The sequence below is a fragment of the Felis catus genome, chromosome F2 (assembly GCF_018350175.1).
Source record: "Felis catus isolate Fca126 chromosome F2, F.catus_Fca126_mat1.0, whole genome shotgun sequence".
Lineage (NCBI taxonomy): Eukaryota > Metazoa > Chordata > Mammalia > Carnivora > Felidae > Felis > Felis catus.
In genome coordinates this window covers 51,197,264-51,212,019 of record NC_058385.1, presented here as the reverse complement: position 1 = coordinate 51,212,019, position 14,756 = coordinate 51,197,264, and the positions used below count along the sequence as shown (strand labels likewise).

Sequence of the window (14,756 nt, the reverse complement as noted above, 5' to 3'; positions counted from 1 at the left end):
TCTTGTATTTTGTTCACGCTTTCTTTGCTGTAAAGAATGCTAAACAGATACACATCATCATCATGGCAGAAGAAGAGTTTTCTACCACATTTCCCCTGAATAACACCGATTTAGTTATCACCCATGGATGAGACAGTTTTTGTGAAAACCCAGGAGTCCGATGGAAAAGATCCAGTACACCCCTGCGGCCAAAACGTCAGAGACTGGGTGCACTGAAGAGGGTGAATAGAGGGTGAAAAGGGGTAAAAGGAACTCTCCCAAGGTAGTGCAGATCAGCGCCGAAAAGACCTTCTCAGCCCGTGCTTCCTCCTGTGGTGGAAAGTGAGAGTATGTGTGGGAAGCTACTGAAGAGACTCATTTTTCTCTTGCTCCATCCAGAATACTGAAGTATGCTGTACAACTGGGTGGGCAGAGAGCAGCTGGGAGAACAGCAGGGCTCTTGGAGGACATCAGAGGTATCTGATCCTACAACCACCTCACAGTCTCCATCGGAAAGGCCATCCATGAGCCGCTGGGGATGCTCCACCTGCAGATTCCCCCAATGGCCCACAAACACCAAAAACATTTCAAACACTGCACTCCTCACCCCTCCACCCCATGGCTGGCTCCCTAGATGTGTGCGCATGGGCAGTAAGAGCATCTTTGCAGATAAATAGTGAGCATGCACAGAAAGCGGAGCTGACTGTGGACCTGGGAGGAAACTTGAACAGTTAGCATCATGCTAGGAAAAGCAAAAGGAAGGCTGTCTGCTCTGGCTTGGCCTTGCAGGACTGAGAGCAGAACTGCAAGATCAAGAATTCTGTCACAAGAGGGCACAGGAAGTGTAGAGCAGGTGTATCCATAGAAAAGCTCTGAGAAAGCCTCAGAATCCCTAACAAGGCTGACAGGTATTTGTCTCCCAAAGCCAGTTCGTGAAGGCTGTGGAAGACAGCTGTTTCTTCAAAAGTGAAGACGGAAGACAAGACTTCAAGGAACAACATGAAAAGCCAAGGTAATAGGACACCATCAAAGGAACGCAATAATTGTCCAGTAACCAACCCCAAAGAAATGGAGATCTGTGATGTGCCCCCCAAAAAACTCAAACTTGTTTTAAGAAAGCTCAGTGAGTAACAGGAAAACATAGAGAATTCAGTGAAATCAGGATAACAATACACACCAAAAAATGAGAAGTTTAACAGAGAGGCAAAAATTATTTTGAAAAGAACCAAATAGAAATTCCGGAGCTAAACAAGGTGTTAAGCTAAGTAAGTAAGACAGAGAAAGACATATTGTATGATCTCACTTCTATGCGGAATCTAAAAAAAACAAAGTAATAGAATAAGTAAAATGGTGGTTGCCAGTGACTAGGGATCAGGGAAAATAGAAGATATCAGTCAAAGTGTATAAACTTCCAGCTATAAGAAAAATAAGATCTAACATACAGCATGGTGACTATAGTTAACAAGGCTATGTTACATATTTGAAAGATGCTAAGAGTGTAGATTGTAAATGTCTTTCTTATTGTCCCCAGACACAAAAAATGGTGTGTATGTGAATGCCTACAGGTGTTAACTAATCTTATTGTGGTGATTATTTCACAATATATACCTGTATCAAATTATCGTGTTATACACCTTAAAGCTACACAATATCATAAGCCAATAATGGCTCAATAAAACTGGGAAAAACAAGAATTCTGGAGTTTGTGAGTAGGAAGGTCATAGACTTCCAGTTCTGAATATATTGTAGATTCAATAACTCAAAAACTCCAGAACATTGTAGACATTGTAGACAAAATATAACAACTTCATTTTGCTTTTTAGCATTTTTCTCAAGAGGTATATATTTACACAGTTTAACAAGAAAGTACACAAAAGTATTTATAGTAAATTTTCTTCCCCCACTCTCATGCCTAGCTACCCAGCTTTCTTACACAGAAGTCATAAAAACTACTAGTTCATCGTGCACCTTTCTAGAGATGGGCTATGCATATAAAAGAAAAATATTTATATACAGTTGATCCTTGAGCAATGCAGGAGTTAGGAACACTGAAACTGTATGCAGTCAAAAACTCACATATAACTTTTGACTCTCCAAAAACTTAATTACTAATAGCCCACTGTTGACTGGAAGCCTTACTGATAACATCAACTGATTAACACTTATTTTGTATGCTATTGTATTATATACTATATTCTTACAATAAAGTAAGCTAGAGAAAAGAAAATGTTGTGAAGAAAATCACAAGGATAAGGGGTTAATATCTATAATATCTAAAGAACTCCTACAACTAATACCAAGCCCCCTCCAAATAACCCAATTAAAAAATGGGCAGAGGACCTGAACAGACATTTTTCCAGAGAAGACATACAGATGGCCAATAGACATATGAAAAGATGTTCAACGTCACTAATTATCAGGGAAGTGCAAATTAGACCACAATGACATATCTCTTTATACCTGTCAGAACAGCTAAAATCGAAGACAAGAAACAACAATTGTTGATGAGGATGTAGAGAAAAAGGAACCTTCAGATACTATTGACGGGAATACAAACTGGAGCTCCCACTATGGAAAACAATATGGAAATTCCTCAAAAATTTAAAAGTAGAATTCCATTGTATATATAAGCCACATCTTCTTTATCTATTCATCAGTTGATGGCCATTTAGGCTCTGTCCATAGTTTGATGAATGGATAAAGAAGTGGTTTATATATACAATGGAATACTACTTGGTAATGAGAAAGAATGAAACCTGGCCATTTGCAGCAATGTGGATGGAAATGGAGGGTATTATGCTAAGTGAAATAAGTCAGTCAGGGAAAGAGAGATACCGTATATTTCCACTCATGTGGATCTTGAGAAACTTAACAAAAGACCATGGGGGAAGGGAAGGGGGAAAAAATTACAGAGAGGGAGGGAGGCAAACCATATGAGACTCTTAAATACAGAGAACAAATTGAGGGTTGATGGGGGGTGGGAAAGAGGGGAAAGTGGGTTATGGGCATTGAGGAGGGCACTTGTTGGGATGAGCACTGGATGACAATAAATTACATTTTAAAAAATAAATAAATAAAATAAAAAGATTGTAAAAAACAAATTATAGTAGAATTACCATATGATCCAGAATTCCACTCCTAGGTATTTACCCGAAGAATACAAAAGAACTGATTTGAACAGGTATATGTACCCCTATTTTTTCTGCAGCATTATTTATAATAGCCATGATATGGAAGCAACCCAAGTATTCATAGGTAGATTAATGGGTAAAGAAGATGTGTATGCGTATGGGGGGCGGGGGTGTGCGTGTGTGTAACATTATTCAGCCATAAAGAAAGAATGAAATTTTCCCATTTGCAAAAACATGGATGGACCCAGAGGGTATAATGCTAAGTGAAATAAGTCACTCAGAGAAAGACAAATACTACATGATTTCACTCATATGTGGATTTAAGGACAAAACAAACAAACAAAGAAAAAAAGAGACAAACACAAAAATGTACTTTTAAATATAGAGAACAGGTGGTTTCCAGAGGGGAGGTGTGCAGTGGGATGGGTGAAACAGATAAGGGATGAAGAGTACATTTATCTTAATGAGTACTGATAAATGTATAGAATTGTTGAATCACTATATGGTATACAAGAGACTAATATAACACTGTGTGTTACTTATATTTCAATTAAAAAAAAAAGAAAATCACAAGGAAGAGAAAATATATTTATAGCATCATACTGTATTTATTGAAAAAAAATAAGTGGACCTACATAGGTCAGAGCCATGTTGTTGAAGGGTTAACTGTACCATATTTTTATTCCAATAGAACACCAAATATGCATGCCATAGTTCACTGTGTTTGTTTCACTTACCAATAGATTTTAGAGATAGTTTCACATTTTAAGATAAATTGTCTTCATTATTTCTTTCTTTAAACTACAGAGTATGCGTATAAAAGAGGTATCTAATCAGTCCTGTAATGACTGACTTTTAAATTGTTTGAAAACTTTTGCTAATGTAAATTATGCTGTAATAAATTTTGGCTTCATAGGGTATACACCTTCAAAAGGTTGATAGATTTTGCAAAATTTTTTCTATAGATTTGAAAAATTGACACTGAGAGCCAACAATTTATGAGAGTCCCTCTTTCCCCATACCCTGACCAACCCATTTGTAATAAATATTCTTTTTGTTTTAATTTTTTTTTGTTTTTTATTTTATTTTTGGGACAGAGAGAGACAGAGCATGAACGGGGGAGGGGCAGAGAGAGAGGGAGACACAGAATCGGAAACAGGCTCCAGGCTCCGAGCCATCAGCCCAGAGCCTGACGCAGGGCTCGAACTCCCGGACCGCGAGATCGTGACCTGGCTGAAGTCAGACGCTTAACCGACTGCGCCACCCAGGCACCCCAAATATTCTTTTAAATATAAACTCAACTCAAAGTACAATGAGGGACCAGAAATGAGGAGGAAACTTAATCACAGCAGGTAACTATGTGATGAAACTATCATGGAAGGGAAATCCAGACTGTATAATCTAAGGATATAGGTTTTAGCCCTCATCAACTAATGAAAAAAAAAAAGACCTCACCTACTGAAAGAGTTACATGTTCAGTGAAAGAATAGTCTAGAAATAATATTCCAGTTAACACAGGAAAGGAGAAGATAGATATCATGTTTTGGTTGAGACTGTAGGAGGCAAATTGAATTATTTCCAGGTTGAAATTTAAATTTATACTAACTGGATGTTCTAGTTACTCCCAAGGCAAGACACAAACATAAAACATGTTGTAAGAGAATCCTACTTCTGGCTATGACAGAGTAGCTCGTAATGGCTCAGGCTTTTGCCAAAAACAATTACATAACTGAAGAAAGTATACCAAATGTTGGAAAACCGGCAGTGCAGATTTATGATTCCCAAGATAATGAACTCAAGCAAAGTAGGCCCCAGGATCATGAAATCTCTCTCTGTTGGGACACTTCCTGATGGCTGCATAGGTGGGAGGGACCACAAACAGACAGTGGCTTTGCTGAGGTCAGAAGACAGATATGAAAGTAAGAGATGATAGAGTAGCTGGAATTTGCAAAACAAGATCATAAGAAATAAGAGAACTTGCTGAGAAATAGTTGCAGAAACTGGTCTGTGTTCCTTTGAGTTTCTTTGAGTTTCCGTCTAAAATACAAGCTTTGTATTCATAGGTCAAGTCTCTGTGAAGCCTGATGAAGTACATCTACAGAGAACAAACTACAGGGAATCGTGAGTTCAACAACACTGGAGTTCACACAGGGCTGGAGACGTTTTAGAATAAGCCAGTGTGGGAGAACCTCAAGGAACACCCCAGGATTCCAGTGGAGCCAAAACATTGCCATTCATTCCATAGTGCTGTTCAATACTAGAATTTAAATGAGAACAAGAGAGAACACCCGGGTAGGATTTCTAAAAACAGACACCATAAATGAGAATTTCATTCATGCATGACTTCTCTTTCCATGTCATATATATTTAATCGTATTTATTTTCAGTAAGTAGTCTGACAACCAAGGATACTGGTAGGAGGCCTTTCTTTTAATAATTTTCCAGCTGGATTTTCTGATAATACCCAGTAAGCTATGTCCACTGGCTATGAGAGCACCAGGCTCCCGTTACTTACAGCTTCAAGAGAGGTGAACTCCTGCATCATAAACTTTCTGCAGCACATGTGACAACAGCTATTGCGAATTTCTTTCACATTCACTTCTGCTGCACCAACTCTCACTACCATTTTCAGCTCAGATGTGACCTTAAAATAGGAACAAAGGCATGTAGGCGAAGAGAACTGATGGAGATACCCCTGCGGAACAGCCTTGTACATTTCAGGGAAGTCACCTTCAATGTGTATATTCACTCTATGGTTTCAAAAATCAAGGTTTTTTTCTTTACTGATTTGTCCATGTTGGGTTGAGCTTTAAACTTCTTAAATTTTTCAGCGGAGGGGCTCCTGGGTGGCTCAGTCGGTTAGGTGTCCGACTTCAGCTCGGGTCACGATCTCGCAGTCCATGAGTTCGAGCCCCGTATCGGGCTCTGGGCTGATGGCTCAGAGCCTGGAGCCTGCTTCCGATTCTGTGTCTCCCTCTCTCTCTGCCCCTCCCCCGTTCATGCTCTGTCTCTCTGAGTCTCAAAAATAAATTAACGTTAAAAAAAAATTTCAGTGGAGCCCTGAAATTAGCTGTGAGAATAATGTATCAGTGTAAAAGGGGTTTACTATGTGTAATATTAAGATATTTCTACACATAAACATAAGTTCCTTGGTACCACATGGATTCTTCAATCATAGCATATTTACTAAAAATTTAGAGGTGACTTGTGTCTTTTAAGGAGAGAAGAGACACAGTCAAAGGGAAGAGAGGAAATAACTCACTGTATTGTTTGTCATCAAGAGAAAATCACCAATCTCACTGATTAATATTCATATTTAAATATTTATTGAAGCCCTGACTTAGGCACCCAAATCCTATCTTTGGGATATATTACCATATCTAACTAGGTGCCTGCTCATCAGACCAAGAAAATATATAAAATTATACATTGCTAAAGCTTTAATTAGGTAAAATTAACCTTTATACTCATTTTTCCATGACCCTTACAAAAATATTTTATGCTAACAATTAATATGTGTCTCTATATTTCCTAACACTTTGAAGAAATGAAACCTGTTCAATGAGTCAGTATGAGCCCGCTTCAAATCCTCTGCTTCCCTCTGTCTCTGCCCCTCCCCTGAATGCTCTCTCTCTCTCTCTCTCTCTCTCTCTCTCAAAAATAATAAAGAAACATTAAAAATTCAATTCTAACATTGCTCAATGAGCTAACTTAAGTACAAAGCTAATTTAGGTATAAAGCAGAGTTCTTTTCTTTGCTGTTTGTAAGAGTCAGCGTTTTCTATAGAAACAGGGCCAATAGGAGATTCTATATGTGTACAGTGATTTTATATATACATATATAGATAGATACATATACTCACATGCATACATGCACACACATGTGCATACACAGGCATACACACAGGTGTATGTGATTGTACATAGCTCACATGATCACGGGGCTCCCAAGTCTGAGACCTGTAGGGTGGGCCAGCAGTCTGGAAACTCAGGCGGGAACTGATGCTGCCATCTTGAGGCAGAATCTCTTCTTCATCTATAGACATGTAAAATTAGAAAATAGGTTATCTGCTCCTAAAATTCAGTGGTGGGATAGGACAGGACAGACTTTCCCATTCCATTAGACATTTATTCACATGTCTTTTCAAGGTCATCTAAGCTTGTTCTACTATGTGCTTCAAAATTCTTCCAGACTCTACCCGTGACCCAATCCCAAAGCCATCTCCACATTTTAAATTATTTGCAACAGCAGCACATCACTTCTCAGCACCAAAGTCTGTGTTAGTGTCCTGGAGTTGCCATAACAAAGTACCCCAAACTAGGTGACAATAGAGGCAGAGATTGGAGTGATAGGTCTCACAAGCCACAGTATATCAAGAATTGCCAGCAACTGCCAGAAGCCAGAAGACACAAGGAAGGATTCTTCCCTAAAGCCTTCAGACGGAGCCTGGCCCTGCTGACACTTTGACTTTGGACTTCTAACCTCCAGAGCTGTGAGGCACTACATTTCTATTATTAAGCCTCTGCATTTGGGACTTTGTTACAGCAGCCATAGCAAATTAACACACTGTTAAATCTTGGGTTGTTGTTTTTTTTTTTTTTTTAATTCTTTTCTATACTTAATGTGTTTATATTTAGCTACTTGTCTTATTTCCTTAGCTTTGGAAAGTCATTAAATTCATTTTCTACTCTTTCTTTCTCCATTTCCCAGTTGCCAATATATACTAGTATATTCCCAGATTGGCATTTGTGCCTTGCCTTTCCTAACATTTACATGTACCGAATCTTCCTAAGAGGAAAACCCTCCATATGTTCTACTACTGACTCAGTATGCTGAAGACATACCAGGTTCGCATGAAGGCCAGATGTAGCAATATAGACTCTACTGGGATATAGGTTTGCATTATTGCAACTATCCCAACTGATTTGTTCATTAAAGACTTATTTTATGTCTACCACGTTCCAGATCCTATGTTAGTCACTGTTTAGCATGACACTAGAAGGCTCACTAAATATTTTCTTGAAGAAAACATGATCCAAATTATATCCCCATGGGTAGCATTCCTAACCAGCGTGTCACCTTGCCAGGAGCCATCCCTCTTACAGGTAGTAGCTCTGCCCATGATGGCCCAGTCCCGGCTTCCTTCCCTTTCTTACTCTGTTATGTTGTTGAGACCCCAGCATGTGACCACAGCTTATTCACTATATTCAAATCCAACCCGCCATCCACCACCTTTGTGACTTCAGGCACTTGGCTTTGAATTCTCTGTACTGCATTTGCAACGACTTCAAGAGGTCCATGATAATATATTCAACCTCCCAGAGTTGTTGTAAGGATTCAGTATGATAGCCTATCTTGAGAAAGTACAATGTGAACAACTGTTAATTATTATTATGGCTGCTCTTAAGGACCTTGAAGTCTAATGGGGAAGGACTGTTGAAGAAGTATTGCTAGGTCTGCAGAAAACGTATGTATTTGTAACCAGCTTGAGTGGTATCTCCACCCTGACTCCTAACTATTGTATTCATTTAGGAAATTGCAAATATAGCTTATGTTGGTCAGACCTAGTGTTTTTAGAGTTTAGATGACATGAGGAAAGAAGTGCTCTTAGGCAAATAAAGACAAGTTCCTCTTGAGAACATAAGGAAAGATCATATCCCACTTGCACATAAATGTGCCATTAGTGAATTGCTCATTCTGGCTCCAGATTTCTTCCTTTGTTTCTTCCCATTTATTAAGAACCCCTGGATTTGGCTTCTGTTTTGCCTGAAAACATGAGAGGAAGACTCAACACTTAGCTTGTTGTGTGTTTTTTTTTTTTTTTTTTTTTTTTGTCACTACCTGTGACTGGAAGCGTCTCAAAATAAGTTGATGGTTGAGATATGCCTTAACAACCTTACTTACAGTTGATAAACTCACCATTTTGCACCAACTTGTGCTAGGGCAATTGGAAAAAATCAGATACTGGTTTCTATTCCATTTCCACAATTTAGTAGCTGTGACTTTTTGTTTATTTTTATTTGTTGGCAAATTACTTCATCTCCCTGAGGCTCAGTTTCCTCATGTATACATTGAGAGAAATAAGGATTAAATGAAAACTCGGCACATGATATGGCTGAGAAAATGATAGCACTTCCCATCCTTATTCTTCAGTCACCATTTTGTTGATTTACCGTTGTTTTTTTCAAATCAAACCAAGCATATATAAATGGAATTTGGGAGCAAGAGACAAAGGCCATTGAAAAGAGATCAGGGGATGAAACATGGCAACTGGATATACTTAATGGGCATGTTTGCTGTCCTTGAGACACCTAGCATTTTGCTTGTCCATGGCATTGAACTCAGACCCATTCTCAGACATTTCCTTTCCAATCAGTCGTCCCTTCAGCCATCTCTCTCTAAGTGTAAATTTCTTTCATTTTTAAAATATACCTTACAAAATAAGTTAGTAAATCAATTATTTATTTTCCAGGCAAAAAGTACAGTGTGAATCAATGCAAGGAAGACTATAACATCTTCAAAGTGAAAAGCATCTTGATTTAAATTCTATTCCTTCTACTTAGTAGTGTTGTAACCTTGAACAAGCTACTTATTTCTCTGAACGTTAGTTTCCTCGTTTAAAAATGGCTATAATTTTTTCCAACTAGACTGGTTTTTGAAAGGAAGTAATATGTTGCACAAAAAAAGCACCTGGAACATCTTGTAGCCTAAAACTAATAGGCAAAATGTTAATCATTGTGGGAATTACTACTAAGACTCTGAAGATAGAAATTATTTTATCTGAGAAGTTGTAAGACAGAGTGTTCCTGCTGTTTTTCTTCTAGAATAATAAGTGGATGGGAGAAAAAAAAAACTAACGATATTTTGAAAACAATAAAGTGGGGGAACTTTATTAAATATATTAAAATATCTTTTATGGCTGTTTAAACAAGGGTATGTGCTAATGATTCAATAGATACATCAGCTAAACAGACCAGTCTCAAACAAACTTTAGTGTTGATAATAAGAACTTACTATATGGTAAAGGAAGAATCACAGAGTAATGAGAGGAATACATTGTTCAATAAATAATATTAGGAAACTTAGCTAAATATATAATAAAACCTAGCTAGAACTTTCTCAAAACTTATATTACAAATTAGAATTTCTTTCTCCTCCACACTGTTGCCTGCCCCCTTCCCCCCACCTCATTAAATATATTTTCAGGGGGTGCCTGGGTGGCTCAGTTGGTTGAGCGTCTGACTTAGGCTCAGGTCATGATCTCGCAGTCCGTGAGTTCAAGCCCCGCATTGGGCTCTGTGCTGACAGCTCAGAGCCTGGAACCTGCTTTGGATTCTGAGTCTCCCCCTCTCTCTGCTCCTCCCCTGCTTGTGCCTTCTCTCTGTCTCTCAAAAAAATGAATGAATGTTAAAACAAATTTTTTTAAATATATATATTTTCAGGAGTACAAAGGCTCACATCTCTAATTGTGCTATCTTCTTTTTTTTCCTTTCTTAAAAACTTCTAGAAATACTATAGTTCTGAAGATTTTTATGACTTCACAGAAGTCTTGAGTACCCTTACTCCTCAAACCAAGAGACTGAAGACTGATACAGTTTTCAAGACCATTTTTATGTAACATTTAAGTTAAATGGTTAATGTCTTTGATGCTGCCTTTGACTTAAGTTTCAAATGCTGCTAACCCAGTAACTTAGCTTAAAAATGGACATGAGGAAGCAGCTGTTTCTTTCCATGATGGTAAACTAGCCTAAGCCACTGAGTTAAAATTAAAGCTGGGGAATCTATAGAAGTCAGAGGAAACCAATACACCACAAAAAACTTGGCCAGATTGAAACCTCTCTTGAACATGCGGTATGTGATGTGCGCGATGTAGGTTTGTGTGTGTGTGTGTCTGTGTGCATGTGTGTATGTGGTATGTATGGTATGGTGGGGTATTTGTGATGTGATGTGGGGGGTGTATATGTAGGGTGTGGGAGGTATGTGGAGCACATAGTATGTATGTGTGTGTGGTATGATGTGATGTGTGTACAGTGTGGTGTGGTGTGTGTGTGTGCATGTGTGCGTGTGTGTGTGTGTGTGTGTGTGTGTGTGTAGGTGGTGTGTGGAATGTGGTATATATCTGTGTGTGTGGTGTTTGTGCACATGATGGGCAGCAAGATCCTGGGACAGATGCCAACCAGAGGCAGCAGGGAGAAGGTTAGTTGGAAGAAAGCTTCTTCCCACATGCCTTGGCCAAATCATTTCCTGCCCTTTGACCACAGAGATCAGTGGTCATAGTGGCCCTGGTCTGTGATGTCTGTGTCCAATGGTAAGAACTGGGCAGCACAAGAGCCCTACTGAGCTGAAGAATAAGGTAAAACAGATGAAGTCTGAGAAATCATTCCTAGGAATTCACCCCTAGACTCCTCCAAATTCCCAGAATCAATAAATTATACTTTTTTTAATCAAAAAAATAGTGATAAATATAGGCTATTATTAGTCCATTACATAAACCTCTATATATTGCAAATTATCAATGTCAAACCAACTATGTTCTTTGCACATAAGACAACACAATGAGAAATTAAAAACAAAGAACTTAAACGTCCATGTTCAGTGACTAAGTAATAACATATTGCCAAACATTACAAGCAAAAGAAAATTAAGAAATGGTTACAATGAAATGATAATGAAAACAGTAGTAGTCAAAGTTTGTAGTACATGGATAAAGCAGAACTTGGAAGTTTATGTATAATCTAAATAAGTTTATCAGATCACAAAAATGTTTTTAATTTTTAAAAAAATTTTAATGTTTATTTATTTTTGAGACAGAGAGAGACAGAACGTGAGCGGGGGAGGGACAGAGAGAGAGACACACACAGAATCCAAATCAGTCCCCAGGCTCTGAGCTGTCAGCACAGAGCCCAATGTGGGGCTCAAACTCATGAACCGCGAGATCATGACCTGAGCTGAAGTCAGATGCTTAACTGACAGAGACACCCAGGTGCCCCACAACAACGTTTCTAAAAAATGCTACCTATTAACAATGCCTAGAAACAATAACCAAAGCAACTAGATTGTGTGGTTTCTAAATACCATTTTCCAATAAAGGGAAACAGGGCTCTGGAGAAAATGGCTGATTTTGGATCTGGGAAACATATGTGTAAAGTAAATCTGGAACATTTCCTCATGATTTAGTTGTTTTGATACCTTCTTTGCAAAAACAAAACAAAAATAAAAACCAAAAAACCCACATCACCACCAACAAAACAAACAAAAAACAAGAAATAAAATAAAACCAGAAAAAATATATTCTCAAAGACTACAGGAGCCATATCAACAGGACTAAGAAGCTCATTTGAATAGGTTCCTGCTAGAAACAGCTGGGACACTTTGAACATCAATAAGGATAATAATTACAATATAGATTTAAATACATCATATGTTTGAATCCATGAGTTCCCAAGATATGAAAAATTCAGTAGTTATCTTTGGAAGATGGCAGGGAACCAACTCATTGTTGTTAAAAACCATATTGTAAGTAGAAAGAAAGAAAGAAAGAAAGAAAGAAAGAAAGAAAGAAAGAAAGAAGAAAGAAAGAAAGAGAGAGAAAGAAAATATCAAGCATGTAACTTCTCTTTGCAAACTGAATTGCAACCTAACCAAATTATCTGATAGTGGAAATTTCCCTTTGTAAGAATATTCAAGCTACCAAAGGAAGGAGAAACGATAAAGTTAGAATATCATCACTTTAAATAAAAACCCTGAAGAACTAGTGAATCTAAGCAATGATCATCAGTGGCTGCTAACATCACTAAAAAGATGACAGCTAGACATTATGACCCTCCCAATGGAAGGATGCAGTACCACCTGTGAAACAGACTTGCCAGAAAATCAACTTGAAGTCTGATTAGATCTTTACATTCAACTACATAAAGCAAGAAATATGTACAGGTGATGAAGGAACATGTGGAGTGACACCACAGGGGTACAGACCGCAAAATCTAGATTGTGGGAGATGCTGCAGGGTGAACAACCTGATCTCTTCAACAAATAAATTCTAAGGGAGAAAAGAGATGGAAGAATTTATAAATTAAAAGAGATTTAAGAGACATATCAACCAATTGCAGTGTATGGATTCGGACATAACAGGAGATGGTGGAAATCTGAAAGCCTAATTGGATATTTAATCACATTACAGTAGTATCTTGATTTTTTAAAGATATGAGCATGTTATTTTCTGTTTCATTATCTTTTACAAATGACATCCAAACTTTTGAATAAAATGATATAATGTCGAAGCATTGCTTTCAAATAATAAAGGGAAGAAAGATGTGGGTACAGGAGAAATAGGAGAGACCATGAGGTGATAATAGTTGGGAATCAGTTGAGCACATTGGAGCACGTTATACCATTCTACCCTCCTGTGTTTTACATTGTTCATAATAAAATATTAAATTTAAAAAAGCGTGCTAAGTATTTGACAGAAGTTACAAGAAAGACCAACAGAAGAAGCCCAAAGAAACAAAGAAACAAAGAATTGCAGAAATCAAAGAAACAAAGTAATAAAGAGAAATAGAGAAGAGTAATATAAACAAAAACTGGTTACTTGGATTAATAGGATAAGCTTGTGGAGGGGCGCCTGGGTGGCTCAGTTGGTTAAGCACTGGACTTCAGCTCAGGTCATGATCTCATGGTTCATGGGTTCGAGCCCCATGTCGGGCTCTGTGCTGACAGCTCAGAGCCTGGAGCCTGCTTTGGATTCCGTGTCTCCTTCTCTCTCTGACCCTCCCCCACTCACATTCTGTCCCTTTCTCTCTCAAAAATAAATAAACATTAAAAAATATAATAAGACAAGCTTGTGGAAAGATAAGCTTGTGGAAAAAAGAAGATGCAACTAAACAGTATGAAAATATTTCAAAAGGAAATAGCTACAGGTAAGTATTTTTATAAGATAGTTTATTTTGTTTGTCACCACCTTGTCACATCAAGCTAAAAGCTAATTTGTCTTCCTCTGGAACATCAGCACTAGGACACAGTGTGGTCTGTGTAGCAGGTAACAGCTGTCCATCACTGGAAAGGAGATCTCTTACCCTAAATTAAGAATTATTATCTTTGCTTACATATCAGTCTCTTATAATTTTGTTCAATGGAGCGTCCGTCTCCTTGAGTGTCATAAGATTAAATTTCTTATTTATTAAGAAAAGAACTTAGATTGAGATAAATTCACCAGAGATAGGATTTCTTGTGTTACCCCTGTGAGGCCTACTAATCAGCCCATCTTTGTAGTTACACGTAGTTCTAAGTAGTTATATGTCTGCCTTTCCTCTTGACTACTTGCTCCTGGAGGGCAGGTCAGAGACTGGTCTATCTCTGTGTTCCATTCTTCCAGAACAAAGACTTAATACAAGTATACCCATAAATTGAAACATTATAAAATGTAAAAATGTGTTTAAAAATACCACACTCACACACACACACACACACACACACACACACACACACACACGAGAAATTTAACAGCTCAATAAGCATTAAAGAAATAGGAGTGTTAGTCGGGTATCTTAACCCTCATATATTAGGGTTGAGATAGTTGTAAAGAAGAGTTTCAACAAACTTTCAAGGAACAGGAAATTCCTATGTTTTTTTTTTACAAGTTGTTACAAA

At 37.9% G+C, this 14,756-nt stretch overlaps 1 long non-coding RNA gene across 1 annotated transcript in view; it reads right to left on the bottom strand.

Moving 5' to 3' along the window:
- Window positions 1-6,091: 6,091 nt before the first annotated feature.
- The window catches only part of LOC123383011, a 54,252-nt gene continuing 45,587 nt past the window's right edge, over window positions 6,092-14,756 (bottom strand). Inside the window, exon 3 of the long non-coding RNA XR_006592185.1 lies at window positions 6,092-7,145. This is a non-coding gene — a long non-coding RNA (uncharacterized LOC123383011). The remainder of the gene's footprint in view (window positions 7,146-14,756) is intronic.